This window comes from Capsicum annuum, chromosome 12 (genome assembly GCF_002878395.1).
Source record: "Capsicum annuum cultivar UCD-10X-F1 chromosome 12, UCD10Xv1.1, whole genome shotgun sequence".
Classification (NCBI taxonomy): domain Eukaryota; kingdom Viridiplantae; phylum Streptophyta; class Magnoliopsida; order Solanales; family Solanaceae; genus Capsicum; species Capsicum annuum.
Window position 1 is genome coordinate 39,521,509 of NC_061122.1, and position 25,859 is coordinate 39,547,367.

At 35.7% G+C, this 25,859-nt stretch overlaps 1 long non-coding RNA gene across 2 annotated transcripts; it reads right to left on the bottom strand.

Moving 5' to 3' along the window:
• Positions 1-16,949: 16,949 nt before the first annotated feature.
• LOC107852667 lies at positions 16,950-25,358 on the bottom strand. 2 transcript variants are annotated; one of them, XR_007048579.1, is made up of 6 exons: positions 24,973-25,358; positions 22,330-22,435; positions 20,068-20,176; positions 19,718-19,850; positions 19,426-19,622; positions 16,950-17,424 (listed from the first exon to the last, which is right to left on the bottom strand). It is a non-coding gene; the product is annotated as an uncharacterized LOC107852667 (long non-coding RNA). The 2 variants fall into 2 exon arrangements; XR_007048578.1 differs by having other exon boundaries at positions 20,068-20,206; positions 24,973-25,323.
• Between the last annotated feature and the right edge of the window lie 501 nt (positions 25,359-25,859).

The following is a 25,859-nucleotide window of genomic DNA, read 5'->3' on the forward strand; positions in this document are numbered from 1 at the left end:
GAAAACTAGTCACAAAATCCATATTTATCTATTCCCACTTCCAAGTGGGTATACCGGACTCCTGCATCTTACCATCAGTCCTTTGGTGTTCTACCTTAACCTTTTGGCAAGTTGCACACTTAGCTAAAAACTTAGCTATATCCTTCTTCATGCCACTCCACCAATAGATTTCCCACAAGTCGCGATACATCTTGGTAGCACCGGGATGAATAGAATATCGCGCACCATGTGCCTCATCCATAATTCTCTACCTCAGATCATCAACACACGAAACACACAATCTGCCCTGCAATCTCAAGACACTATCTCCCTCTTGGGAGAAAACCTCTACCTTTTGATCCTTAACTGACTTCTTCAGTCTGACCAAACTAGCATCTAAGTCTTGCTTCTCCTTCACTTCCAAAACTAAAGAGGATTCGGAACTACTCTACACTAAAATATTCCCCTCAGCGAAATCAAGAAACCTAACACCCATTCTAGCCAAACGATGCATGTTACGAGCTAGCTTCTTCTTATTCTCCTTTACATGCGCAACACTACCCATAGAAAACCTGCTAAAGGCATCTGCCACTACATTGGCCTTGTTTGGATGATACAACATACTTATATCATAATCTTTTAACAACTCTAACCACCTTTTCTCCCTAAGATTCTACTCCTTCTGAGTAAACATATATAGCAGACTCTTGTGATCAGTAAATACATCAGCATGGACACCATAAAGATAGTATCTCTATATTTTCAGATCAAAAACAACAATAGCTAACTCAAGATCATGGGTTGGGTAGTTCTTTTCATGGGGCTTCAATTGTCTAGAGGCATAGGCTATAACTTTACCTTTCTGCATCAACACACAACCCAAACCAACTCTAGAAGCATCACAATACACCATAAAACCATCAACACCATCAGGAAAAGTCAACACAGGGGATTAAGTGAGTCGAGTCTTCAACTCCTGAAAACTCTTCTCACAAGAATATGACCATAGAAACTTAAATTTCTTTTGGGTCAACTGGTTCATAGGAGAGGCTATAGAAAAAAACCTTCAACAAAATGGTGGTAGTAGCCAGCTAGACCTAAGAAACTTCTAATGCCAGATGGAGAGATAGGTCTAGGCTAATTTCTTACAACTTCTGTCTTTTGGGGATCTACTCTAATGCCTTCGGCTGAAATAATGTGACCTAGAAAAGCAACAGACCTTAGCCAAAATTCACATTTGCTGAATTTGGCAAACAATTGGTGATCTCTGAGAGTTTGCAAGATAATTCGGAGATGATCTGCATGGTCAACCACACTACAGGAATTCACAAGAATGTTATCTATGAAAACTATAACAAACATATCAAGATATTGCTTGAAAACTCAGTTCATGAGGTCCATGAAAGCTTCAGGAGCATTAGTTAGCCCGAAAGACATGACAAGAAACTTGAAATGACCATAACAGGTTCAGAAGGCTGTCTTCGGGATATCACACTCCCTAACTTTGAGTTGATGATAGCCGGATCGAAGGTCTATCTTTGAGAGGTAACTTGCACCTTGCAATTGGTCAAACAGGTTATCTATTCTAGAAAGAGGATACTTATTTTTGATAGCGACTTTATTAAGCTGGCGATAGTCGATGCACATAGCAAAGAACCATCTTTATTTCGTACAAAAAGAATAGGTGCGCCCCATGGAGAAACACTGGACCTTATGAAACCTTCATCTAAAAGATCCTTGAGTTGTTCATTCAACTCCTTGAGTTCTATGAGTGCCATACGATAAGGTGGAATGGAAATAGGCTGAGTATCGGGAAGAAGATCAATCCAGAATTCCATCTCTCTATCAGGAGGTCCCCCTAGGAGATCTTCTAGAAAAACATCAGGAAACTCATTGATAATATTAACTGACTGAATAGTTGGAGTTTCAGAATTAGTGTCTTTAACCCTAACTAAAAGACAGATACAACCTTTAGATATAATCTTTCTGGCCTTAAGATAGGAAATAAAATGACTCTTGGGAGATACTTGATGTGAAATAAGATAAAAGAAGCAAGATAGGAATTAAAGATTCAAAATAAATAAAGATAGACACAATTAAATTCAAACAATCAAAAGATGTAATGGTGAAACTAACCAAAACACCCCTTAATTGAGAAATTAAAGCACCTAATCTATTAGAATACTCAAGAAGGTAGTACCTTTACTTGCAAATCCTAGGACAACTGTTGAAAATCAACAAAGGGTTTCAATCTCTCAAAGGAGGCACAATTCTTCAATATCTAAAAACTAGTGGCTCAACCCTAATAACTACCTATTTATACTAAGGGTTAAAAGAAGTAAGGAAAGACCAAATTGCCCTTCATTTAAATTATAAGCTAATTTAAATGGTAGACACACTTAGGACATTAAATATCTTCAAGTCATCCATATTTGAGCCTTCCAAAGATTCCATCTTCATCCATAAAGCTTGATATGCTTAAAGGTCCTTAGCTTGACTTCTTGTGAAGGGCCTTCTCAAAGTAGAGTCACTTTGATGTACATCACTCTCCTCTTCTTCAAAAGAATTTGTCCTCAAATTCGCCAATCCTACATCAAAAAGAGACAAATCACTAACATTGAAAACATTATGAATAAAATACTCACTTGGTAAGTCCACTTTGTAAGTATTATCTCCAATCTTCTCAAGCACTTGAAAAGGTTCATCTCCTCTTGGCATAAGCTTGTTCTTCCTTTTGCTTGGAAATCTCTCCTTTCTAAAGTGAACCCATACCCAATCACCGGGTACAAAAGTGACTTTTTTTCATCCTTTGTTGGCTCTTTTGGTTGCATCGTTATTAGCCTTCTCAATTTGCAATCTTACTTTCTCATGGATGCTCTTCATAGCTTTTTCCTTAGCTTTTTCATCTACACTCACAATAACATCTTTGGGCAAAGGAATTAAATCCAATGGAGTCAAAGGATTAAAGCCATAAACATACTCAAAAGGGGTCATGCCAATAGATCTATGAATAGTTCTATTATAGGCAAACTCAATTAGTGGCAATTGATCCTCCCAAGAAGTCAACTTTTCTTTAACCATAGCTATAAGCATATTACCTAAATTTTTATTAACCACCTCGGTCTGACCATCCGTTTGAGGATGAAAAGAAGTAGAAAATAGCAATTTAGTTCCCAAATTCCCCCACAAACACCTCCAAAAATGACTAAGAAATTTTGAATCTCTATCACTAACAATTATTTGGGGAACACCATGCAATTTCATCATATTATGAACAAATAAAGTAGCAACATGAGATGTATCATCACTTTTATGACAAGCAATTAAGTGAGCCATTTTTGAAAATCTATCCACAACAACAAAGATGCTATCCTTACCATTTCTAGTCCTAGTGAGCCCAATAACAAAATCCATGGAAATATCTAACCAAGGACCATTAGGAATAGGCAAAGGGGTATACAAGCCATGGGTTTGGGTACAAGATGTAGCATGCTTACAATCCAAACACCTAGCACAAATTCTTTCCACATCTCTTATCATTTTAGGCCAAAAGAAATGTTCACTAAGAATAGCTAACATTTTTGACACTCCAAAATGACCCATCAAACCTCCATTATGTTCCTCTTTCACTAACAACTCTCTCTATGAAGACATAGGAACACAAAGTTTTCCATTTCTAAACAAGTAGCCCTCCTTCAATTCAAATCTAGGAGTTCTAACTTCATTTTCCTCCTTAACAACTTGCACACACCTAGTTAAGCTCACTTGACACTCTCCAAAGACTTTTCCAAAATCATCATCGTTAGAATATAACTCCTTCAAACTCTCAAAACCCATCAACCTATACGTCAAGGTATTCATCAATGCATATCTTCTAGATAAAGCATCCACCACAATATTCTCTTTACCTTGCTTATAATTAATCACATATGTAAAAGACTCAATGAACTCTATCCACTTGGTATGCCTCTTATTAAGCTTATTTTGGACCCTAATATGCTTCAAAGCCTTATGATCGGTTCTAATCACAAACTCCTTATGCCATAAATAATGTTACCAATTTGCTAAAGCTCTCACTAAGGCATAGAGTTCCTTATCATAGGTAGAATATTGCAATGGAGCTCCTCTTAATTTCTCACTAAAGTAAGCTATGGATTACGGGCACCGCACATGGACTTAAACTTTCTCTCACTAAACCTTTATTCACAAGTTCTTCCACTTGTCTTTGCAATCCTTTGATCTCTTGAGGATTTCTCCTATAAGCCACTTTATTGGGTATTAGAGAACCCAGCAAAAAGTTAATTTCATGCTCTATTCCCCTCAAAGGAGGCAACCCACTTGGTATTTCTTCCGGAAATAGATCTTCATAATCTTGCAACAAAGAAGAAATAACACTTGGAAAAGATAAAGAGTTTAGTTCATCATTAGAAAGCAAACAATAACCTTTAGGTTTAATAAATATGACTTGAGTAGCATCCTCAATGTTTATCTCTTTCATTCTCTCTTGATTTTGCAAAATCATGCACATTTTCTCTTGTTTTTGATTTTTTTGTTTTTCTTGCTCACCTTTTTTTTTTTTGTGATAACTCATTCTCACTTGAGCTCTCAACCTCTCCTTTTTCCTCTCTTGAGTTATCATTTTTCACTTCCTTACTCCTCTCTTTCTTTTCTCTCTTAAGTTTTTCTTTCAACTCTCCCATTTTTCTATATTCCTCACTCACTTGAAAAGGAGAAAGTGGGTTAAGAATGTGACTTTTACCATCCTTAACAAATGCATATTTATTTGACCTTCCATCATGTTTAGCCCTTACATCATATTCTCATGGCCTTCCCAACAATAAATGACAAGCTTGCATCGGTACAACATCACAAAGTACTTTATCATGATAATTTTCAATCTTGAATTTTATCAACTCTCTTGGTCACCTTGAGTTCACCACATTCATTGAGTCATTTCAATCTATAATGTTTTGGATGCCTTCTTGTTGGAAGTTTCAATTGTTCTACCATAGAGACACTAGCAACATTGACACAACTTCCACTATCAATAATAAAGAAACATAATTGCTCTTGTACTCTACACCAATTATGAAACAAGTTCTCTCTTTGATCACGATCTTCCCTTGCTAGAGCACCCATACTTCTCCTCACAACAATAACAATTTTTCCATCATCATTAATTTCTTCTCCATCACCTTCTCCCATAAACTTATCACTACTATCATCCTCCATGTGGCTATTTTTAGATTCATCTTCTATTTGATAACCACCATCATTCAATGCAATGATATTTCTTCTATTAGGACACTCATTTTCTTTACGACCATATCCTTTACATTTAAAACACTTTATTTTAGATGGATTTTTAAGTTTAGATTTGTTACCTCCATCCTTGTAGTCCTTCTTTGATTTGCCTTTGTCAAAGTTAGACTTCAATTCTTACTTTGCACCTTTGGATTTGTCTCAAGTGGGAGATGATTTCCAAACTTCCTTATTTTTAGCCCATGAAGAAGAAGAAGATTGCACCCTTGACTTGTTTTCCTTTTGATGACCCTCCACCCTGAGTGCTATTTGATAAGCTTCATATAAAGTAGAAAGATGATGTAATTCCAATGGTTGCCTTACCTCTTTATTTAATCCCGAGCTAAATCTTGCCATAAGCTTTGCCTCTTCATCATTGACATTAGCTCGAAGCCTAGTATGCTCTAGTTCCTCATAATACTCTTCCACACTCTTACTTCCTTATTGAAGATTGCAATACTTCTTGAGTGTATTTTGCTCATAATCTTGACCTATAAAACTTTCTTTCATTCACCTTTTCATGTCATGCCAACTTGTAACAAAGTCCCTATTCACCAAAGCATCTCTTTCAATTTTCTCCCACCATGTAGAAGAAAAACCCTCAAGGTGACTTATAGCATAATTCACCTTTTTAACATCACTCACATTATTGAGATTATATTGCCTTTCAAGTTTCACAATCCAATCAAGATATTCATTCGGGTCACTACTTCCTTTGAAGAATGGAAGAGTAACCTTGATGTTGTTGAATCCTCGATCTTCATCATCATTCCTTCTATTATATTCTCTACCATCAATCGGATACCACTCTCCATTTCCTCCTCTTCTTCCTGTCCCACCTAACCTCTCTTGTTGAACTTGATCATTGGCTCCATAATCATAATCATCTCCATCGAAAGAATCATTATCTTCAAGGTTATGTTGGGCTCTCAGTTGAGTTCTATTGACTTATAGTGGAAAATTTCTTTATTGATTCCCCCGTTTGGAAGTGTTGCTTGATTACAAACTTTTGGTAAAGTAGCATTAGGAGAGAGAGTATCTTGCACTACCATGTGAGATAGAGTTGTATCAAGAGGATTCTTACTTTATCCCTTATCATGTTGACCAATGGGGTTGAAAACCTCAAGTGGTTGCTTTGCCATTTCTTGACTTCTAACCCTTCTATCCACATCTTCCAATTTTTCCTTCATTTCCTTCATTTCTTTCAATATCTTTTGAAGCAAAATTTCCATTTTGCTAGAGGATTCTCCCTCAAATTGAGTCATTCTACCTACAAAATAAATAAAAGTTAGTAGAAAGAGTTCTTCACTACTCACTCACATCATGTTTCCCTCTTTTTTTCACTCACACTCGTGTATCACTCTAAGGCCAAAGACTTTTAAGCCCACTCTCAAATGAACTCACCTCACTCTTGCTTGTTACCACTCTTGAATAACCCAAGGTTGAGAGTCAACACTATCAAATAATTCACAAGTAGTACTACTTCTTCGGGATAGAGTGGAGTTTATGTAATCAAGAACGGACAATTAAAACTAACGGACAAGGAAACAAATAAGCATACAATGAAATGAAAGAAAAAAAAAAGCATGAAAAATAAAATTGGCATGAATAAATTAAACGGACACAAACTAGTTTAACATTAAGTATGAATTAATACTCAAAGCAAACTAGCTAGAATTAACAAGAAAAGAAGAGACAAGTTTGAAAGATTTGAACTATTTTGTAATTCTCAAATTCATCCTCTTCAATAACCAAGTAAATGAGCTCAAATTTGAGATATAACTTCCCCACAACTTTACCAACAACTTCTAACAAACAATTTCTTCAACCAAACAACAAATCAACAAAATCCATTTTCAAGTTTCTTCTTCAACATGACTTTCAATTTTTTTGTCATATATTTTTATAATTTTTTTAACTAGGAATAATATCAAACAACATTCAATCAAATTTGGTTCTTTTTTTTGATTTTTTTTTAATATCAAAACCCCAAGACTTAGGTTTGTGAAAACAAATTTAATCCAAGCTCTGATACCAATTTGATGTGAAACAAGATAATAGAAGCAAGATAGGAATTAAAGATTCAAAATAAATAAAGATAGACACAATTAGATTCAAACAATCAAAAGATATAATGGTGAAACTAACCAAAACACCCCCTTAATTGAGAAATAAAAGCACCTAATCTATTAGAATCCTCAAGAAGGTAGTACCCTTACTTGCAAATCCTAGGACAATTGTTGAAAATCAACAAAGGGTTTCAAGCTCTCAAAGGAGGCACAATTCTTCAATATCCAAAAACTAATGGCTCAACCCTAATAATTAACTATTTATACTAAGGGTTAAAATAAGTAAGGAAAGACCAAATTGCCCTTCATTTAAATTACAAGCTAATTTAAATAGTAGGCACACTTAGGATATTAAATATCTTCAATTCATCCACATTGGAGCCTTCCAAAGATTCCATCTTCATCCATAAAGCTTGATATGCTTGAAGGTCCTTAGCTTGACTTCTTGTGAAGGGCCTTCTCGAAGTAGCGTCACTTTGATGTACATCAATACTGAACTCCCGGACCACTCGAAAACTGGCTTATCAGGGAATTGAAATTTAAATACACGGGTATGACAATCTATAGATGCATAACAAAAGTGAAGCCAGTCCATACCCAGAATAAGATCAAAATCAACCATGTCCAACTCTATCAGATCAGCAAATATGACTCTATGAAGAATAGAAACATGACACTTTCTATACACTTATTTAGCAATAATAGACTCAACCACTAGGGTAGAAACTAGAATAGGTTCAGGGATATTTTTAGGACTCATTCCAAAATTTACAGCAACCAGTGGTGTCACAGAAGAAAAACTTGACCTAGGGTCCAACAATACATAAACATCAAAGTGAAATACACAAAGCATACCAGTCATAACATCAGGAGAATCCTACTGCTACTGGAGAGATGGTAGGTCATAAAATCAGTTCTGGCACTGACCGCCAGCAGTACTAGAAGAAGCGCCCTGAGCAAGGGATGGACGGGCTACAGTAGCTGGAGAACTAGCAGTCTGAGGTTGAACATAACAATTCCCCTTCCTGGCATGTGGGCAATCTCTAATACCGTGGCCCTCATGGACATATCCATAATAGCCCTTCTGTCCCCATAAACATCTACCTTTATGGTCCTTACCACACTTGGCACATGGGGGATGATTAGGCCGGTTACTCATAGTGTTCTGGGACCTGTACATAGTCGATCTGTCTCCCTACTCTTGCTTGCCTCCGAGTACGGGAGCACTAGCTGATGATGGAACTGGCATATATAAACGGCTTTGAAACCAAGGGTGATTCCCTCCATTTAATCTGATCTGTCCATACTCATGCTGCTCGGATCTAGCTCTCTTGTTCCCCCCACTCTATTTTTTCCCTAATCTTATCTGATTCAATTTGCTGGGCATGTAGTATCAACTTAGGAAGATCTATATCCCTATTCAACATATTCATCCTACACTCTTCCACTACCAAACCAGACACTCCTATCATGAATTTTCTCATACTAGTCCGAGTGTCAGCAATCAAATTTGGAGCATACTTGGACAACTGATTAAACTTAAGACAATACTCCTTAACAGTCATGGAGCCTTGTCTTAAGTTCATAAATCCCTCAATCTTTGCTTCCCTTATCTCCAGTAGGAAGAACTTATCCAGGAATACATCCTGGAACACCTGCCAAGTCATAGGGGCAGCATCATCCCCTCTAGCCTTCTTCCAAGTAACCACCCAGTCACATGCAAGGTCTTTCAACCTATAAGACGCCAGCTCAAAACTTTCTTCCTCAGACATACGCATCACCTATGTGATCTTTCTTACCTCTTCAAGATACAATAGAGGGTCCTCACCTGCCTTAGACCCATAGAACTCTGGCAGATTTATCCGAATAAAATCACAAATCCTAAAAGCAGCTAAATCACCTCCCTGCTGAGGTAAAACTATAGCCTGATTATTAACCTAAACATTTGCGGTGACTGCCTGGGCTAGTGCCTGAAAAGCTGTCCGAAACTCAGCATGGGAGATATTTGCATTTAAAGGATCAACTGGCTGGGATTGTTCATTATTGTTTCTTCGGGCATTCGCTCTTCGAGGAGGCATTTTTTGAAATAAGCGAGCACAAATTAATAGCTGAGAGAGACAACTATGGGGACGATAGAATTTGAAAGAAAGAAATGATTTTTCCCTAAAACATTTTGTAGCCCCTTGCTCATAGATGTGGCGCGCTACGCTCCAATGATCAAGACTCTACTTAACGTGGCTTGTCAGACTCCCAAGGACTCCTTAAACCTCAAGCTCTGATACCAAGTTTGTAACGCCCCAAAAATAGGTCCCGAGACGTCACACGGTGCTTGAGGCTACAAATAGCCCCAAGCTAACGCTTTGAGCCTACCATCACATATAAAGCTTTCTTAAAGATAAATATAACAAACACTAACACTGTCATATTAAAATCATAAGCAATACGAGGGAAATACTTTGTCTGAATGAAACATCTGAAGATAGGTCCTCAAACCATGAGGACTCACCACTATAAGGATGTAGATAAAGTGCTCGGGAATCACTAATGGGACTAGGACTGAGAACCTGAACCTACATTACAAGAAAATGTATCATACAGACAAGTATATGGATCAGTACCTTAGGAATGTACTGAGTATATGGGGGTGCATGCAATATATATAAAACAGTAATGTCACAAGTTTTCAAATCATGAATGTCAACTGTAAATGGCTCATATTGCTTGATGAAATATAAATTTTAAGATCATAAATAATGAGTAGTAAAGCATAAATGTGAATGTCATGAACCATTACACTTATTTCAAATAGAAATACTCTTATCTTGTTCTCAAATTAAATAAGCTAAGTGAAATCTGGAACATAGTCTGCATACTAAATTTGTAAATCAAATCTTTCTAAATCAATAAATTGTGCTAAGAATAAGGGACAACTACTTGGAAGGTTCTTCTAACTGACATGTACAGCGTATGAGCATCCATGATGTCCCACGACTAGCCACCGTAAGGTTAGGACTGTTCTACCCTTTCCATTGAAATAGAATAATCTATCTTAGTGATCACTATCTCAATTATCCACATGTAGTGGAAGTCACTATCTCAAACTACGGTGGCACGTAGTTCTGGGGTATGAAATCACAGTAACATGCCCAACTCGGTGATAAATACTACTCCCAATATCATGCTCAAAACTCAAGCAAAATCCACTTTAAAATAATCTCGTACTTCATGAGAGAATCAAATTTTAAGGTCTGTAATCTCATTCATAAAGTGGATTTCAACTCTATGGTGACCAAAAGGTCAAATCTTTCAAAATCATTTCAAAATAGTCTAAACATGGGTGCATATAGAACATGAATTCTCAAAACATCAATCTCAATTGGGATTTAATAACCCATATACCAATGCTTAATCAAACTATTTCAAAATTCATGCTTTATATCATAAACATGCATAATTTATATGGAAATCTAGAAATTTCAGCTTTAAGGATAATAATAACATCAAACTCATGGAATTCATCTTCTAGGCATTTGAAATCATCATAATCTCTTGAACATCAACATAGGGTATAACTAAACATTTCAAATTCCATATTAAAGCATATAAAATCATGTATTTTCGTAAAATAATATCAATTTTGGGCACAAGAACGAAAGGATGTTTTTGTTCAAAACTCCACATACCTTAAACTTGAAATTTTGGATGAACTTTTAACTTAGGAACTTTATTCTTGAAATTGTTGGGTGCTTCTTGTAGCTCTCGGAAAGGAGAATCTAAATCTTCAAAAATCAATGAAAACCTATTGTTGAATCTTGAAATACTTTGATCTTAAGGTTGAAACCCTAATAGATGTTCTTGAGTAATTTTGATGAACTATAATGGATTTTGGTGTATTTGGGATTAAATCACGTGTTAAAGAGGATAGAGGGGTGGAAAATACCTGAATTACCCTTAATAAGATGGATGAGAGGAGCTAAAAATAGGCACAAGGCTATGGCTTGGGCGGCGCCTTGCTCAGCGCCCCTCCATAGCCTTTAGCTACTAGAATTTTGACCCAAACATGACCTTAAGCTTGTCTAAAATTTCCAAAACATACTACGACCTTGCCCCATCTCAATGCAATAAAAAATTAAGAAACGGAGGTCAGGAAGGTCGTAAAATAATTCAACAAAGATTGAGTGTCCAAAATAAACTACGTGTTGGAACACTTAGAAAAATTTCTAAGTGTTAAGATTATTGTGAATCATTTCAAAGGCCTTAACAATGGGGAAACTTTATTGGGTATTGAAATTTTTATATAGGTCATTGGATTAATTGAACAAGTCGGTAGCTGATAATTTGGCCGGGGGTTCTCTTGTCAAACTATTGTTTGGTGTTGCATCGACTTTGTTAGATCAAGTGACCATGAAAAGTAGAGGGTGACACATAAGATATACAGAGGTGGTCATGAGGGCTCCCTCGGCATATTTTGTAAGCCAAGAGAAAAATAAAAAGAATAAAGAAAGAGATTCAAATATGGCTAAAGTGATGACGCAACTTGACCTTTTCACCAAGCATGTGATGGGAGCTCCTCCTAAGGAGGTTAATGTAATTGCTTCTAAGAGTGATAGAGATTATGATGATGAGGGAATGGAGGCTCTTGATTAATTAATTCGGTTCTTGTCAAACCAAGTAGAGGGTTCTCGCCCTACCTATCAAAGGCAAGGCAAAAATCAAGGTTGGAAGAAAAGAGATCATGATAAAGATTCACGTGATAGATACTGACATTAGAGAGATAAAGAGAGATATTATGATTGATATGTAACTCTATATGATCGGTAAAATAGTAAAGAGTCAAGTTCCATTAACCTAAATAAGTTCAAAAATAAAGATGTCCTTGCTCGGATTTTAGTGGGTGTTGAGAGGACTGATAAGATAGTGAGAGAGATGAAAGGTGACTTCTCACAAATCAATCAAAAGGTGATATCTCACTCTCCCTCTATCATGTAACATGAAACTCAATTGGAACAAATATCGGCATAATTTTATGCAAGACCAAAGGGTGAATTGCCTATTGACACGATTATCAATCCTAAAAATGATGCTCACATCATGGATATTATTACTCGGAGTGGTCAGACTCTTGGTAAATATGTTATTGATCTTAGTGAAGACCCCAATGAAAAGGAAAATGATGAACAAGCCAATCCAAAGAGAAAGCGGCAAAAAAGCCAAATGATGATGATCCAAAGCATAATGAGACAAGTGTTAAATGACCGAAGGTAGTTGAAGAAAATGTTGAAAGTGAGGAACCTCCTAAGGTAGTTGATGATGATATTCTAGAAGCGGATGAAACTCCAATTGTTTCATTGCCACAAATTAAAATATCCTTCCCCCATTCCCACAAAGGCTAGATAATAAGGATGATGATATGAAGTTTAAGAGGTTTTTTGTGAAATTTAGCAATTTATCAGTGAATATTCCTTTGCTAGAAGCCTTACAAGAAATGCCCAGGTATGCTAAATTTATGAAAGACTTGGTAAAAAAGAAGCGAGTCATGGATTTTGAAGCATTTGAGGTAACCCACAATTGTAGAGTTATAATGTCTAACACAGTGGTGGTGATGAAACAAGACACAGGTGTATTTACTATTTCTTGCAATATTGGGGTGTAGAAATTCAGAAAAAACGTTGTGTGATCTTGGGGAAAATATTAATTTGATGACGTTTGTCGTGTTTCAAAAGTTAGGATTGGGTGCTCCCAAGCCTACCACTATGAGGCTTCTAATAGCCGATCATTCAATTAAAACACCTATTGGTGAGTTGTATAATATTTTGGTGAAAGCTGGCCAGTTTATCTTTCCGGCCGAATTTGTTATCCTTGATTATGCGATTGATTATGAGGTCCCAATCATTCTTGGTAGACCATTCTTGGCTACCAAAAGGGCTTTAGTGGATATGGAATGTGGGGAGATAAAATTGTAGGTAAACAATGAAGAAGTATCCTTCAATGTGTCCAAGTCCATGAAGCAATCGATGGACTTGCAAGTGGTGTCGATAATTGATGTGATAGATGATGAAGTGAAAAACACCATAGAAGTTAAACTTATGGATGAACCCTTGGTGGGTGTATTCTGGAACCTTGGGAGTGAGGTCACTACTAGAAATTACCCCTATGGTGATGGTTGCAAAACCATTGCAATAGACAACAAAACCGTTGCCATAGCTCTACCACAATGGTTAAGCAAGTGTCCCATAGATAGGCGTTGCAATAAATCTATGGCAATGGTTTATACGACGGTTTTCTAAACCGTTGCCATAGGTCGAGCTATGGCGATGGTTTCTGACAACCGTCATGATAGATTGACCTATTGTGACGGTTATTTTTTGACTTATTGAGATGCCTATTTTCATCTATTGCAACGGTTACTAACCATCGCAATAGATGCTATTGCAACATTTTTGTTATTCTATTGCAACGCTTTTTGAGTACCTATTACAATTGTTTCATTACTTATTGGAAAACCTATTTTCATCTATTGCAATAGATTCTATTGCAATGGTTAGTAACCGTTGCAATAGATTCTATTGCAATGACATTAAACCGTTGCAATAGCATCTATTGCGACGCTTTTGTTATTCTGTTGCAACATTTTTTTGACTACCTATTGCAATTGTTTATTGATCTATTGCAACAATGATTACCACATGTTATTAAATTGAAACGATTTATATAATTGTCATATTATTATAAATTTTTATTTACATACATAATAAATTATAACACAATATATACACATCACAAAACAAAATTATTCATTAATAATCTCATAATCTAAAATTGCTCTAGTATTAGAGATTTTAATGCGTAATTACACTATAGACAAAAGCAATTTCATGAGAAGGACCTCCAGTTCAGATGCTGGTCATTTGTTTGCCACTTTGCTTCTCTGGGTTAAGTTAGCATCATCCACGTCCATATCTGCACCTGAAATAGAGGGAGGATATATTAGAAAGATGGCCAAACCCATCGATAGCCCCTCAAACTTGTCCCTAAAATTCAGTTAGGCCCCTAAACTAAGGCATGTACCTATTAAACACCTAAACCCTCCTCCCCAATTTGATTCAAGTTGAGCATTTTTTGCCCAATCAGCAGAACGTTCAAGTGTGTGTAATTTACACATGATGACGTGGAAAAAAGGACTAATTAGAAGCTGACACATGGCATTGTGGGTCCAATAATTATTAAAAATTAATTATAATTTTTTGAAAAAAATAAAATAAAATGGGGTCCCCTTCAACATCCCCCACCCCCACCCCCACCCCACCCGCTTGTTCTTCTTCTCCATTTCTTGCCATCTTCTCCCTCTTCTATTTTTTTAATATCTAATTAATCAATAATAAAAAGAAAAATAAAAGAATGTTTTACACTACCTTGCCCCCCCCCCCCCCCCCCGCGTATGCAACTCCCACTCCATCTTATCATCTTGTTCTCCATTTCTGAAAAAAAAAAATCAATATTTTTTTAGAAATCTTATTTCTTTTGCAATCTAATCTATATTTATTGTTATTTTTCTTCTTCTTGTGTTGTGGGTTCCTTAGAATTTGAATTCTTTAATAATATCAATAAAGTAATTTTAGATTCATATCAAGTTAGCCGGAAAAAATAGAGTTCGCCAGAATCAAATTTACTCCTAAAAAATATATCAAATTTGCAAAGAGAAATGTATTTATATGCTAGAAAGTTCATGCTTTCACTGTATCTTTTTAATTGAAAATTATTAATTGCTAAGAATTTAAAATGAAAAAAAAATAGAGATGAAGATTGAAGAAGATGGCTAAGAATGAAGAAGATGGCTGGGGCCTTTGTGGGGGTGGAGGTGGGGCGGGAAGTCAAGGGGGGTTGATTTAGTGGCTGGTTTTCTTTTTTTCTTTAAATTAAAATTTGTTATTATTAAAAATATATTAAATAAGTTAAAATGTGATTTTTTTTACCAAAAAAAAAAAATACCATTTGAGACCCATTCACGCGCTCACACTCTCCTTGCCAAATTAGCATTTTGTGCCTGATAAGTACTAATTTTAGCACTTGAGGGGTCTGATAGGTTACAAGCCTTAGTTTAGGGACCTAAGTGAATTTTAGGGACAAGTTTGAGGTCCTATCGATGGGTTTGACCTGAAAATATTGTAAGGCTAATTTTATTCTTGATAATGTTCACATCATAAACAAAAAAATGTTAATTTATCATACACATGATGTATCAGTGTGTATGATACATGACATTCTCAAAAAACTTTGTTAACACTAACAGAGTGCCTCATTTGCAAAAAAGTTGGCGACTTCATAAATTGTCCGTGATAAATGAAATTCTCAATAACTTTTGTTAAAACTAACAATTGATGGCTTCATTCATAAAAAAGCAGGCAAACTTCCCAAATGATTTAATCTCTCGGAGTGACTATTAGACCATCAAAAACATCAATACAAGATTTTGAGTTTAAGAAGATGTAGCTCAGCACTGATTCATCATTTAGGAGTACCAATGGGAGAGGGGGAAAGGGTAACAGTGACACAGACTTCTGTAAAGGAGTCTTGATTTTTCCACAAGAAGACAAGAAAAACATTTCCCTCTAAAAGTGTAACATCGACTTCCAAAATTGGTAAGTGTATTTGGAACCTCAGAGAACGTGTGTTAATTTTCAAAAACTGCTGGAATGACAACGTAGTTATCTCTAAATAGTACTGTTTGAGATAGTTTTATTTTTTTTCGGATTCTCTACCAATTTAGAGAGAAAAAAGAGAACCTTAAGAGTTAGAGATCTGGTACGGCCAAAAGTCATTTCAGAAAATGCTCTTGAAGCCCAGAACATAAGAGATATAATCAAATGTCGGTACTTAACGCCTCAAGTCGATACAACACACATAACCAGTAGATATACCTAAAACAAGAGCTAGCATCTGCTGCATATTGCGCACATATAGATTCATGACTAGTTTTCTAACTCTGTATGCTATCATTTATAAACCTCACTAAGTAGTCCTATCGCTTTCTCTGTCTTCAATATGTGACTCTTTAATTTATATCTGACAGATGTGCGATGATTTAACAACCTTGATCCAAAAAAAAATTAGACAAGGAAAGTTTTTTCCAATCTGTTTTTCTTCTAACAATCTTGACCGAATCTATTGGTCTTACAAATATTTAGAAATGGAACTAGTCAAAAATCATGATGCTTAGACAAGTGAAGTAAATTCAGAGCACAAGTCTTACATATTGCACTACTATTGACTATATATTGGGAAAAAAAGAAGTTCAATTGTCACTAGTATTAACTATATCTTTGTAAAACAGTAATGTTCCATTGTTCCTCTAAAGTTAGGATTAACGTGCATTCACCAAGCAATATTTATTTCTGCCATGACCCTTAGAAATTCTAAATGTGTTGGTGGTATAGTAATAAACCACTGAAGGTTTCACCATTTTCAGTAGAGGTGTCCGTAGTAGTGACCCAATACAAGACTTCTATTTATGCCCCAAAAAAACATATCACACTTGAAATCATGTTGCTGAGTAATCCTACAGTAACTTTCACTGCCTATTGGAGTTTCCGAACAATGGGGTGTTAAATGCTTTTCATTGTTCCATAATTCAGCAATTTATAGCATTACTACAGTCTTCTACTATATTTGCACAATGTGTATTCTCCCGCTAACAGTTCGTTTCATGGTTAACTGCCATTATACATCTTCTTTGGCTACACATACTAGAATAGAATCATTTTCCAGTTAAAGACTCCGAAGTTCACACTTTCTAAGCAGAGCAATACTCGACCATAAAGAATATAACAATCAATTGTTCTTGAACTTTAGATATTTAAAAACACCAAAACTGTCCTGCTTTGATGAAAGAAGGTCCCAAATCACACAATAGCTTCCTCAGTCGTCGAGCACGGAAAGGAACAACTTCTTCATTATGGCCCACCAAATAATCATACACCATTGTTGCCCAGTAAAGCCCCAAACTCCACACAATCTCTATTCCTCTACCAACCAAAGAAAAAATATGTCCCCTCGACTCCAAGACCTTGTTTCTCACCTAAGAACCAAAAGATTTCATCAAAAACACAAATTTCCAATAAATCCATGGGAAAAATGAGATTAAGACTAGCACACTAAGTCATGCATAATTTCATTATGTCCACAAAAATTTTGCCAACAATATAGCAAATAATTGGGAGGTAATTCACATATTGCACTTTAACTTGCCAGTACGCCAATAAAAGAAATCAAATAATCACAGGGATGTTAATCACGTATTACAAATTCAATTCTCCAATATATACTGGAAAAAAATATCAAAGAAAGAGCAAATAACTATTTGGACGTTACTCACATAATTATTTTCCAATATAACCTACAAAAATATCAACCCAAAAAACACTCAATTAGTCACTAGGAATTTACTGGCATGTTATATGGTTACTCGAGTCGAGGCCTATTGGATTAACCTATCTACCTTCAGGCCTTCACAAGGTACACAAGGTAAGGGCGTAAGGTTGAGCACACACCACCCTCCCAGACCCCATTTGTGGGATTACACTGGGTATGTTGTTGTTGTTGAATTCATTCATATTTTCCAAACCTCTTAAGCAAAACTAAAAGAGTAATTGGTGCACTAAAGCTTCCCCTATGCACGGAGTCCGGAGAAAGGCCACACCAGGTCTGCTGTATGCAGTCACCAGTCTTAACCGTGTTTATACGTTTCTATACGAGCTTGTTTCCATGGCTTGAACTCGTGACCTCTTAGTCACATGGAAATAATAATAAAAACAACAATATATCTAGTGTAGTCCCACAAGAGTGTAGGTAGACCTTACCTCTACCTCATACCTTAGAGGTGAGGTAGATTGGTAGAGAGGTTGTTTCCAATAGACCAACGGTTCAAGACAAAAAACAGAGAGAATAGATAGTAACAAAAAAATAAATAGTAACAGAATATTACTACAACAAAATAATATTATAATCGAACTACACAAAACAACAGATAGTAACATCATTCACATGGAAACAACTTTGAGCCAGACTAATTTCACATGATAAAAACTTGATTTTCTGGAAAAACTCACAATTTTTTTATTTTTTTTTTAAAAAACTAGCATATAATTACCAGGATGCTATTCACATACCCCAAATAATTTCCCACTAAACTAAACAAAAAGAAAACACTAGAAAGTAAGTAATTGTCTTACAAATTCCAGGGAGTATTTTCTTAATGGTGTTACAGCAAAACAGTGAGTGCTGGCTAAATATTGAATTCACCTAGAGGTGGAGAGAACCGGAAGATGCGATGGAGGAGAAGGTAGCACAGATTTTAGATATTTATACATCCAATATTAGCTGAAATGCCCTCAGCTTTTAACTTAATCACATTACTGCCATAGCTGAGCGGCTCAGTGTATTTAGTCACGTGTGAAATGCGGTGAAAATTTAGTACTGTCGGTTGAGTAATGGCCCCTTGGAGTTCAAACTAAATACTATAAAAGGGTAGTTGATAATAGGTAGAACCTCATACTTGATAATAGCATAAAAGCAGGAGAGATTCTTGTTTTAAAAGCAGGAGAAATTCTTATTTCGAGTGTCTCAACACTTACAGGTGTATATGAACATTACTGGGTAGAAAATGTCTCCTACTTGATCTAGTACTCAATATGCATATCTTATGAACCATAGTCTTAAATCATCAACAAAGAAAAATCAGCAGTTATCCCAAGGTAAAGGGAAAATAGATTTGATAGGGACAACACAAAAGCATGATCAAATTGTTACAACCGAATTTCCATATTAGTCATGCAATACGTCACTACAACATGTTCACAGTGGTCTCAGTACACCAATAGAAAGATTCAGGAAGCATCGAGATTAGACAAACAACTAGATAGGAGGCAAATAATCATATGAAAGCTATTGAAATATCCTGAAACTAGTGAGCATTCTCAATATTTTGGTTTCTAAAGCTATGGTACTTCATAAAAACAATTGTCATAAGTAGTCCTATACTAATTGCTAAACAAAAGCAAAACTCCTAGAAAGAGCTTACCAAAAAGCAACAACGCAAAGAGAACTATCACTTTGCAGGACTTGCAGAGCACAAATATTGGAGTCGATATAAATTAGAGTTGCATATATCAGCAAAATCATGATTCAACCTGGTATGTGCTGTCTCTAAGGATATTAGAGAGGATACAATTTTTTGGAATTCTGTTGAATAGAATAGCCATGGATTTTGCAAAGTTCCTAGTAGACATGGAAAAGGATTAAAAACCGACAAATATGTACAACACTTGTCAAGGTAAGAAATAGCAAAGAGGAGTTTGTATTTGATAGGAAACCTGACACCAATCAAGAATAAACTCCAAACGTGGGCAGTTCTCCAGTAGGTATGCTAATTGTCACGACCCGAACCGGATCCTTGGCCGTAACGAGCATTCCCGAACCCGAAGGCCCAGAACGCCCTCTGTCTATCTGCTAATCATGCACATAATTCATATGATCAAAGTAATACGGAATGGACACAATAATATGGAAACATGGTCAACAATTTAAAATAGTTAAAGGCCTGGAAACATGCCCAACAATATTTAATAAACATCTGCAACAGTCTGCAAAATCTTTACTGACATACTATCTGAATAACTAGGACAAGACCCCAGCAGACCAAAAACCATACTGAAATAAATACCTGAATGACTAGGCCTTTCGAAGCAAAGAAGGCTCACCAACTGAACTCTGAGACAACCTTGTCTGTAGACTCTACAGAGGATCTGGACCCCTAGACTGCGCCTCAGTACCTGGGAGGAAGGGGGGTCTACACAATTGTACTGGCACGCGAAGCAATCCAAAATAGAGTAATTGAACATATATATATATAATACGTGAGCAAATTTTCATCAAATATTATGCATAAAACAGTTTCTAAAAAACACATGGGCACCTTCTGAAAACATGTAACCTCTCTGTAAATCTCAAACTCTGATCTGTGTATTACTTCTGAGTTAGGTGGTATCCCCTACAAGTCTGATATTCCATAGGCAATATGGAATCCGCCATTGACTCAGCGGGGAAGCCTTCAATCCGAGTATACCGCAAGGGTTGGAGTTCCTGAATCTGATACGCCACACGACATTTAAGTCAGCGTATAATAATATACCCGGGTCGGCAAACCACGGTTTTAGGCAATAAGTTGCTTGAACTCAATCCCTCTTCAGGAAACCACCTAACATCTCTGTATGCCCATTTTTAACTTTTTTTGTACATGCAACATTCTGAATGTCTAAAATCATGATAGTCTGAAATGTCTATTAGTCTGAGTCTGATATGGCATTGGTCTGAATTGGTATTGTCATACCAAGACTTGCAAGTCATGAATTCTGAGCCATAATAAATTAAGCTAAATCTTTCATTTAAACCATAATTTAGACCACCAAAAACATGCAACTGATATAGAAGATTTCGTGTTTCAAAACTCAAGTCAAAATCATGCAAAAACTTCATCAACATATGGTGGCCTAGTGCCCTAAGAAAATCCATGCACTCTTTCATTCCATGCATTGTGAACATTAAACATTCATGCTAGATTCCCTCTTTTGTGATTTAAAACCACCTTTAAATCATAACAAGAGTTCAATCATTTCATATAGTGCTTTTCAGAGATGCATTGCAAAATAATTCATATGCTATGAGAAATCTGAAATATTCACTTAAGAGGGAATTCACCGAAAATCATTCTCTCAAAAAGAATTCATTCTTAAATACATGATTTCATACATTCATATTCTCAAATCACTTTGGGAAAGGTCAAAAGACCAAAACAATGATGTTAAAACATTTAATACATGAATATATACATAGATTCAAAAACCCCATCCTAAAACATGATTTTTCTATGCCTATGAGAATTTAGGAAAACCCCCCGTACCTCTATTTTAGAAAATAATGGGTTCTTCTTGAAGCCTGTGGATTGGGGATTCCGAATCTCTAATGAATTTTGAAAACCCACGGTTAAATCTTGATTTATTTAGGTTTTTATCTTGAAACCCTTGGGAGTGTTCTTGAGAATTTTTAGATGAATGTGGATGTATTTTGGAGAATTGGGGACTGAATTTCATGTTTATGGCTGAATAAGGGTGGGAGAAGGACCATTTTGCCCAAAAAACTGAGTGTTTAAGTCACTTGAAACTATAAGATATGCGCCGCATATGATATCACATATATTTACATAGGCGCCACAAATGATATCGCCTATATTTACATAGGCGCCACATATGATATCGTCTATATTTACATAGGCGCCGCATATGCTATCACATATGCTTTCCAGTGGCCATGTACGATTGGTTAGGTGACGCATACTACTTTGAAAGGCCATAACTTCTTGCTCGGGTGTCGGATTTTAGAAAAATTGGTATCGTTGGAAAGTTAACTCAAAGACCTATCATTTGACACATAGTAGGCTCTCTAATTCGACATATACAGAGAGTTATAGTCAATGGAAGCTGACACTAATTACAACGTCCACTAAAACTTAATCGATTGAAATAGTTTCAACTCGTCCTTGAGTTGAAGGACCTCTATGGTCTAAATTCATGCTCAAATGGATTCACATACTACATAAACATGCCAAATTGGCATAGGATTTAAGGCTCTGGGATTATCAATGCATCAGAGTCATGGTTTTTTATTCTAGCCCAAAATACGGTGTGTTACACTAATGCCTCAACCAATCTCTGAATATATTTGAAAGGGACTAAGGATGCTACAGCTGGTATATCTACAGGATTGACACCAAAAATGCACTTCTTGATCAAACTATCTTCACTTAAACGTAGGCTAAGAATCAATGCTCGACTACACAGTGGTATTAAACAGTAAAATTTATCAAGCGTATTTGTTAGGAGGAGACCTAACATTCCTATGTATATAAAAAATTATTTCCAATACATACCTGCGACTAAAATCTGATTTAGTAAAGACCATGTGAGCAGGGGGGCTTATTCCGCCAAGCTCAGTAAGCTCAGCAGCCTCTTTATACTTGGTTTGAGCAAACAACTCTAGGAATCATTGGACAACCGGAAGCAATACAAAATTAATCGATGTAGGATCATTGTGAATAGTAGACAACAAATATTCTACAAAACAAATATAAAAACCAAGCAGTAAAATGAACATAGCCTACGCATGTAACACCACTGGAAAATCGTATATGCAGGCGTGTTACTCAATGATGAGATGGAATAAAATCAATTAATTGAGAAAACTCGGTGCAGTTTCCATAATATGGCACGAGGGAGGTAACTAGTACTATCAGGGAATGAATACAGCACAGAAGATGCTAAGAGTTGTGGATAAACTTGATAATGCATATCACTAAAATTTCAACAGACTTTTTCGAAATAACCTAGCATTTAAAAAAAATAAATATTGCATTTTATTAAGCTAGCGCTGAGAAGGTACTGCAAAAGATTACCAAGAACAAAGGGGAATTATAATGACTCCGTTATCTATGACATCCTGTGTTCCTTGCACCAGGAAAATAAGGTGCAGCTACATTTAGATATAACTGCCGAAAAACAGTATTTATAGCCAGAGTTACCTGTCACTTGTATTAATAGGGGTTGTATGTACCAGATGGAATAGTCTAGGCGCACAAAGTGGCCAAACACCACCAATTAAGCTACAAGCTAAAGACAAAATTAGAATGAAATACATCACCACATACTTGACTTCCAAATATATTGTTACAAATCGTATCCTATTCCCCAAATGAGCTGGTTAACATCTTTAACTCAGGTGAAACACACTCGCTTTTTGACAGGTTGTGCGTACTTCTACCAATTATTTTCAAGTTTTAAAATAGCTTTCTACTCATAAACTTGTAAGGCAGACCTCATAGAAAGTGGAGAGACATGGGGTAAAGATAATAGAATAACCAAGGGAAGTACAAACCAGAACTATAGATGATTTCGTTAACTTGGCTGCGAAACTGAAGAAACATGTTTATAACTGTAGATGATTAAATCTTTTGCTGCCTCAGGACTGTTTTAGGAGAAAACATAAAGTTGTGAACCAAATAGTCTACACATATTAACATATTAACCTGTGAAGGACAACACAGAAATCAATATGTTGTTTTTTCCTTAGATACGTTATACCTTTCAAGAACAGAAGTATTTGATGGTGAGTTGATGTTGTGAGTTCTGCAATATCAGTATTCCCTTTTCCCAGGTAAACAATATGAACCTACATATTTAAGCAGCCATTTCTGATACTACTAGTTTCACCATGACGAACTAATAACCTGAGCTTTCATTAACATGGTGTTGTCATGATTAAGGAAAAGAAAATTTTGATTTACTAGTATTGATCTACTCACTTTGTTTTCAACATTTGCATAAATTCCTAAGACAATTGACAAGTTGAAGAGAAGGAGTAGAGCAGTGAATGCCAATTTATATAGAAAAAGGTGGTTGATACTCATTTTCAGGTATTAAATAGAGGAATATATAGCTATAGAACTAGTTTTGATGAACAAACTTTGACACCAATCTCCTCTATTTATAGTAATTCACTAATTCCTTTAGAGTTCATCCACATATATACTCCCTCATTTTCATATTAGTTTGCCTCTATTAACTTGACACATCCAATAAGAAAATTTTAATTAGAGGTGTATTTTACTAAATTAACCTTATTAATGATTTTTTCACATTTTAATTTGGCTATTACTAATTTTTGTAGCTGTTTCATCGGAGGGGGTTCGGATGAACCCCTAACCACAAGGTATCTCCGCCGCTGTCCGTGAAGTTAAAGATCTAAAGTAAATTCGTCACACATGTTTAGAATTGTTTTAATATCTCTTTTGTACGGTATTAAACAGTGGAAACGACACCATCTAATTAGTATTGGCGTCAATTCCAGTAACTTATAGCTGCAATCGTGACTAGTTTTACGAGTGCAAATAGCTTTTTAAAGCCATTTCTATTTTTATTATTTTAGTAAATCATCAATATTATGCCAATTATACCAAAAAATTAGTCTGGCCAAAAATAAATAACACTCTCGTTCCGGAATATTACTCCACATGTCTCAACTGAGAGACTGCTATCCTCTTTTAACCACTTAAGACACAAATTGGATATACTTCCTACTGTTGTGTTGTAGATATCTATCGAATAAGCAAATCAACAGAATCAGCTTCCTCAATCTGATTGCAATCACTAGGCAATACTTATGTAGAATTTTCTAAGTAACAGGCTAAAGATCATCCTTTCTACAGACATCATTTCTCATCATCATTTCTCATTAATCTGAAAACCCATATAAACAAGAATAACAATCTAAACATAGAAACTACATTATAGACATTAAATCAACAATTAAGACTACAACAATTAAAACTCTAACCAGTAACAATCATCTTACTCAACTTTTTGGTGTCAATTTAACGCATTACGACATCTTCCCCAATATAACGATCGTAATCAGCAGAATTACAAGGAGAGATAAAAAATTTTACGCAATCAAATGAACCTAAGAAAAATCTAAAATCCCAAAAAATTAGGTCAAAGTTATAGAAGAATACACTAACCTTAAAATTCCCAAATTGAAGAAATTGAAGTACAAATTTGAGAGAAATTGAAGTGCGAATTCGGTCTGACTTTCCAACACAAATCAATTTTCAAAGCAGCACCAGTAAATCCCACAAAGCTCACCACCGGAAGCTTACTACCAGATCATCTCCACAAGATTGAATCGTTTATAGCAATTGTAGAGACTGTTGTTAGCGATGTTAGCAATTTTGCATCCCTAATCGTCGATTGTAGCGATGAGAAGCTGTAGGTTTAAGCTAAGAGAGAAATCGCATCGTCGATTGTAGCGATAAAAAGCTGTAGGTTTAAGCTCAGAGAGAAATTGCATCATCGATTATAGCAAAAGAAATAAGGGGTGGTTTGGTAGAGTGTATACGAATAATGTAAAATATGGTGTGTTAGTAAGCTTGTATTAGTAATGCTTGTGTTAACTATGCTTGCATTATTTATGTTTGTATTTTTCTTATGCAGTGTTTGGTTTGATGTATTAAAGATAACATGAATTAAATAATTTCTTTTAAACTTTTTTTTTTTACAAAAATATCCTCCATATATATGTTGGAAAGAATGTGAATTTTTTTTTAGGGATAATAATGTCTTTAATCATGTTAATGTATGTATTGGTCTATTGGATCCATTGTATTGCTATACCATGAAATTTGAGGTATTAGTAATACATACATTAATACACAATAGAGTGTATAACTAATGCAAACATTAGTTATACATAGGGTGCTAAAGTATACCAAACAAGATATTAGTCATACACATTAAATTAATGCATGCATTAGTTTTCCAATACATTCTACCAAACGGCCCCTGAGAGAAAAATAAGCGTCGATTGTACAATGAATAAGGTTTAAGCTGTAGGTTTATTCTTTTGGTG